The sequence below is a fragment of the Falco biarmicus genome, chromosome 2 (genome assembly GCF_023638135.1).
Source record: "Falco biarmicus isolate bFalBia1 chromosome 2, bFalBia1.pri, whole genome shotgun sequence".
Taxonomy (NCBI): domain Eukaryota; kingdom Metazoa; phylum Chordata; class Aves; order Falconiformes; family Falconidae; genus Falco; species Falco biarmicus.
The window spans coordinates 12,690,567-12,697,387 of record NC_079289.1 but is presented as its reverse complement, the minus strand read 5'-3'; positions in this window follow the sequence as shown (position 1 = coordinate 12,697,387).

Genomic DNA, 6,821 nt, shown 5'->3' with positions numbered 1-6,821 from the left:
CCTCCGAGTGATGGGGTCCTCCCATTGCAGGCAGCCACTCAGGAGGAGCTGGGTGTGAAATGGCAGCTGAAGGGCAGTCCGTGCTGCGCACAGGGCTCAGCATGGCATGGGGTGCAACGTGCAGGGCTTGCGTGATGCGTTCACCACCCGGGTCAAGCCCTGCTTGTTGGGAGTGGGAGGAGGGAACCAGCCCAGGCGCCAAAATGTCTGTGACTCTGCTTAGATCATACTTATAATGTTTTTCTGCATACGGATCTACGTACATAGAAAGAAAGCATTCATCTCAGCTGGAAGGACTGGCAGTCTTTGGAGTCACCCTGTCCACTGATATCCAGCCACCTTACTTTTTGCCCATTCTTTGATTTCTGCCCTCCTCCCCCCAGCCAGCACTGTTCCCAGGGCATCGTCTTCATGAAACAGCCCTTTGTTCATAGGTGCCCGAAGCCAACGTGCCTCTTTGACTGGCTGCTTCGTTTCACACCGACACCCTTAACTGCTGGTTTCATCTTCCTGGTAGCAATTGTCTCAGATGAAGTTTCAGTATCGCTGTTTCTCATCTGCGGCTTGAGAGTCCCATTTTCACCAGCCAGAAGCCAAAACCCTTGCACTTTCCTGACCTCTGCAATTACCAGCAGGGCTTTTGCTCCATGTTGCTGCAGCCTCTGGCCATGGGGAAATTTTGGAAGAGGGGCCATATGGATAAGCCACAGGAGACCTAGAAATGGAGCAGAGTTTTTGTAAAATGTCTGGCTTTTCCTGCAGTTTCATTCACATTCACTGCTGTGACCTCGCTTGCTGTGAAGTACAGTTTTGATTGCGGTGTCATTTGAATACTGCCTGTGGTGGCAGAGAGCCTCGCCTCACCTCTGGGGAGTCTACTTGTTTTCTACTTTTTTGCTTCTTAATCTAAGAGAAAAGCCACTAGCCACTCTATACTGCAAGTCTCCCATCACTCTTCATGGGCAAGAGGTGGAACAGAAATGCAAAGGAAAGCATCACACATAATTATGCAGGTTTTTCCCACCCCCAACGCATATTTATGTGATAGCTTGTGCAAGCCTCTTGGTGCTGCTCAGGATGTTCTGCTAGATGCATGCCACTTTTGGTTTTCATTATACCATGAACATCCGTCTAACTTCAGCCAGCAGCTTTTAATAGCCCTTCAGCAAACCCCACACATTCGCCAGTGCCTTCAGCAGTGTAAGGAGCCCTCAGCATGCATTTCTACCATTCTCTTAAAAGATGAAGAGTAAAACATCTTCATACTTCTGCAACAGATTGAGTGGAAAAATGGCAAGCCCTCCACACGCCCGTAATGCTGTTGCACCAAGCAGGTCCGTTTTTTATTTCAGCTTTCATATTTGAGCTGCAGCACACAGGAGTCTGCGCTGGAAATCCCTGTCACACCACTGCTGCGCCGTGGGGGTGTTCAGGTCCAAATGTGAACTTTGCAGATCAGTAAAGCACCCAAATGCTGGTGTCTGGGTGCAGCACCCATGGGAAGCCTGGCACCACAATAGATTACCTCAACCCTGGAAATTTTACAGCATTTGGGTGAGATGTTTAAGATAACTCAGAGGCCCAGGACATGGCTGCCTTCCTACGGGCTCTCCTCAGGCAGCTCTGTCCTCCCAGGGAAGGCTGCCTGATGGAACAGCAGCACCGTGCAATGGGCTGGGGGCCCATGGTGCTGCTCAACAGCTCTGCTCAGGGGCTGGAAGACGGATAGACATTCAGCCCAGCATTGGAGAAGCTAACTGGCTCTGCTCATGGACCAGCTCCAGCACATGACTGCCCTCCGTGTCAGTAAAAGCTCTAGGAAACACAAGCCTGGAGGTCTGGGTACCATGCCCCAGCACAGGCTATTGCCATGCCTTGGTGTACTCAAGACATGAAGGATTCTCCTCTTTTGATGGCATACCAGCTTTCAGGGATGGGTGCAACTGTGGTACTGGGGGTAGGGGAGGAAATCTGCTGCTCAGCTTTTCTCCTGCACTAAACAGTGGCAGCTAGTTAGATGGTTAATGGCCCACCAGGCCTTGTAGCTCTCCTTGGAAACCCTGCCTTGGCTAATCACTTTAGCATGAACTGCAGGAAAGTGTTGATAGCAGAAGAAAATAAGATCACACCAAAACTATCGCACTGTGTTTCTTGGTGAGAAGAATAAAATTTATTTCATCCATCACTCAAATAACTTCAGATACACTGTGCATGATCTGTTGAGTCTCACCCATTGATGCCATTATCAACAGTTCAGCAGCCACATCAGCTTTGTCTTCAGTTTGGGTGTTTTCCTGTTTTACTTCCTCTGCAGCTTATCAAGTATAGACACTGGTCTTTGATAACTCCATAGACAACTGCTCTTTCTGGACTTTTATTTTCACCATTCAACACCTTAAGTGAGTGGATCTCCATGTACCTGAGAAAGCCTTGAGAGGGAGTATCAGGAGGCAGATGAGGTCTGATTCTCCAGTGCCTCATGCTGTCCTTTGTAACTTCGTAAAGCTTAAAGACCTCCAAAGCAATTCCAGGTGTGGGAAAGGAGAATCAGTTCCATACAATTGCAGATCCTGGCTGCTTGTCATGATGAAGCTGGATGACAGCGAGCATCATGTCTCTGGAGAATAACTCACACACAAAAGAAGACACAAGAAGTCTGTGGCAGCTCCAGCAAACAGCAGTCAGCTGTCCCAGCCCCTAGTGCCTTGTTTTAAGGGTGAGCCTCGGCACACAGATGCACTGGAGACAGGGCTTGGGTCCCAGGTGGCTTGGGAAGATGACAGTCCTTTTAGCACTAAGGAGTTTCATTGCTGCCACAATGCCCACCCAGGACAAGTGCCCCCCCCCCAGAAGCTAGCCAGCACCTCTTCTTGTTTCTGAACATTCTCTCACATCCATCATGCTGGTGGGCAAAATAAGAACATGCTGCAGACAGGACACGCCTTGATTGTTTTTATTTTTTTCATGAGACACCAAATATTTTGTCCAGTATTTTTCAGATTAAATGTCAGCTTCTCTGCTTTGGGACAGATAGCTACAGGCCTGCAAACCTGAAGACATGATTTGTTCACTTGTGTCCCTCTCTCTTGGTGTCATCGTTTAACCCCTGGCGACTAAGCACCAGGACACCCTAACCAGGACACCCACCCATAGCCGAACAGGTTGGCGATGCTTTAACAACAGCTGCATGTGGCGGCTCAGAACACAACCAACAAAATTACCTGGCACAGTCACAAATTGTTCACCACACTGACAAACAGTTACCAGACACTTTCTTCTGCGTCCCCGAGCTTAGTCATATTACAGACATCACTTATAAACCACATCCTTCTGTTGCAGTATGACTTGTTGTCACTTCTTATGACATGTTTTCTGATTAAATGGATGCATGCCATGTTTCATCATGGGGAGAAGTTGCTGTGGTGGTTTGGAGGATCCCTGGTCTGCATGGAGGATGCTTTGCCCACCAGCTGCAGGAGTTTGCTCAAGGCACCAAGACCCTTTTGCCTTTAATCAAGCGCTGCCCTCATCCCACAGCGGGCTTCTTAGCACCCTTTCTCCAGTGCTTTCGGTTTACATGTTGCTTGCACGGTAGCACATCATTGTTAAGTTTACTCAAAGGGAATCTAACAATCCTGCCAGGGAAGTAAGGGGAGAAATTAACTTCTCATAAACTTACCAGGAAGAGACAAATTCTCTGCCTACCAACAGGAACGTGCCTATGAATAGCCCCTGTGTAAACACAGATTACATATTGCAGAACGACATCGAGCTTGGTTACTGCCAGCCATCTCCTCCTGAAATTCAATAGACATTGATATTTATATCCAGCCTTTGAGGTTTAGCATGCTTCAGCACAAATATACATTTATTAATATCGCAATACACCGGGTCTTATTGAGTCTCATTTCACTCACAGATATACTTTTTCCCCAGACTGTCATGCTTGAAATAAGTTAAGCCAAGAGTAAATGATCTTTCAGTAGAATAAGTAATATACTTAAGGTCACATTCAGCATTATTTTCCTTACTTCCCTTCACCAAAGTGATATTCATAGAGAGGGCTACATTCTGCTCAGCAGTGCATTAGTGTTAATGATATGTGACTCCAGTGATTACAGCTGAGTGGCTCTGAACATGTATCGACAAAACAGGGAGCGGGAATTTGGCCCAGCATTCTCAGAATAGGAAGGAGTACTAGAACTGGAGTTATGCCAGGAAGAATTTGGCCCATCCTGTTTCTGAAGTGAAGGCGCCAAATAATACAAGAAAGTAAGCTGATCTGTAGTCTGTTTATAAAAAAAGAAAAAATAAAAAAAAAAAAATTAAAAAAAGTGATTTCCAGTGATTTGATGAATCCAGCTAGAGGAAGGTTAAGTTTCAAGAGCAATACAACATGACTAAAAGATGTTATTTCTCCCTGTAAAAGGACATTTTCATAGAAACAAGGACGAATACAATTCTTAAGACATGACCTTGCAGTAGAAATACAATCCTTTTATGTTTTCCATCTCAGATCACGCTCCTGTGCTGTACAAAGACATCGTTCTGCCTATAAAACAGTCATTTCTCTGCTTCTGCTGTCCAGCATTCTCCTGAACGTTCATCAATATGAATGCTTCAGTGGCGATAGTAAATAGTCAGGTCTGTGTGCCTGAGGTTCAGTTATACCAGATGGATCTGGCAGTTAGCAGAGCAAGGTGCAATGACCCCTGTTATTATTCATTTATTCGCCCAAACAGGAGTTAGGTCCTGCCATTTCCAGCTCGGGGGCTCCAGCACTGAAGCTGTAACTGCCAGGGCTTCCCCAGCAGAGCAAGGTGCATTGCTTACACACCTTTTTTCCCTTATAGGCTGACCCTCCCTTTCCCCTCTCTCAACATTATAAATAGAGTTCATGCCTACTGCAACGGTGGGCTGAAATAAGTCAGAGGGTCTTGAAAGGAAAATATACATGCAGGAGTCATGCACTTCCAGCCGGCGGCAGACCAACAGGCAGGCTAGAGGAGACAGGAGCAGAAAGGAGCTGGCTGATGTTGGTTCAGGAAAGCTGCTGCTCCTTTTCTCTTGCTCTGCAGTGGCAGATGGCTGGACCCATCCTACTTACTGTATTTTGGTTTATCACAGCGGGCACCGCCTGGCTGTGCAGGAAGGAGGGAGGCAGGAGATCCAAGGTTAGAGGGTTGTGTGGTTCGGCACAGGCATATTGTACTGCAGATTCAGGCAGCCTGCTCCCCTGCACGGGTGCTTCTTTAAGGCTGAACCTCAAAATTTGGGACCTCTCCTGTCCAAGGATCTCCCCAGCATCCAGACAGTGATCAATGAAAGAAGAAACATGCCATCCAAGCAAGCCTTCAGCACCTAGCTGATCTTGCTGGGTAAGATCCCATGTGCTAACTGCCTTCACTCACACGTCTAATCGCTTCTAAGTGTGGCACCTTCTGCAAAAATCCCGCTTGCACTGACACTCTGTTTTTTCAGGGTGTAACTGTCAGAAAAATAATAAAATGGGGAAAAACATTTTAAAACCAAAATAAGCAAAGTCCATAACAGATGTAAATCTTTCAGCACTTCAGCTCTTCTTTGTCTAGAAACAAAGAATACAACTCTGCTATAATTCAGCCTGATCTTCCAATATACTTATCTTCATATCTTGGGGGCTTCAATGGGAAATAGACCTAAATTATATGCCATATCTCAAAAGCTGCTGAGTTTTGTATTTGTTTTCTGTATTTGTATTTTATATTTGAAAATAATGAAAGTCATAACGTTGCCAGTGAATACAGGAAGCTAATTTCACTGATCAGCTCCATCCTTAATGTGGCATCATGCCGTACCATGTGTTTCATTTGCAAATATGAACAGACAAGTTCTGCTGCTTGAGAAATTTTAGGGTTTTTCAGCCAGACAAAGACATTTGTGTGCTTCGCACTGCCTGGGCACAGATCTAAGCAAAAGCAGTGGAAGGAAACAAGCAGCAAACCCCTGGTTTCCAGTTCACCTCCCCAGCCAGCAGGCACCTGAGCCAGCCGCCTCCTGCTTGACCTCTTTTGGCTCCTTGGCTTTTGAATTCTTGACCTTATGATACCCTGGCTGCAAAAGGAGGGCCTGAGGTGTTTTCACCCAGCTTGACCTACAGCATCGTGGTTAGGTTGTACTCTCCAGGGATGTGCGATGTAGCTGGGAGCTGAGGCAGGAGCTCCTGTTTCCCAGCCAAAGGCCAGCAGCATTTCTCTCTCTTCTTGCGGAAATCCTGTCACCTGGACCCAGGCCTACAGAGGGGCCACTGGGGGACACCTATACCTCACAGAGATGTCATAACTGCAGTTTTGATGCAGGGACCCTTGAATAGGAGAGGGTTGAAACTTTGGTTGCATCCTTCCCAGTGCTGCGGACGGCGTCTCACGTTGTGGTTGTGCAGCCGGTGCCGAGACCCAGGCTTGCCCCTGCTCCGCATGTACCATCCCAGGCATCCATGTCTGCCCCATCAACTCCACCCCCAGTCCTGAGGGAGGGAGGCATTTCTGTCACCACAGATACTCCTGCTGCTGTCATTAAATCTGCTCAGTAGGACTGTCTTCAATATTAATATGAATGCATTGCAAGGGAATACTTCTTATTCTCCTTTTTCAGGGATTAAAACCAGACTACCTTTGTCCTGCCTTTCAGACTTTTTTTCAATTAATGCATTTCCCCGATGTATCACTCCCAAAAATTGTACAAGCCAAAATACTTCCAAAGTAAACTCGAAGCACAACCTATTTTTTTCCAGATGATCCCTATTTACAGGCTTGCAGCATCGGCCAGTGTGGTCTCAGAGG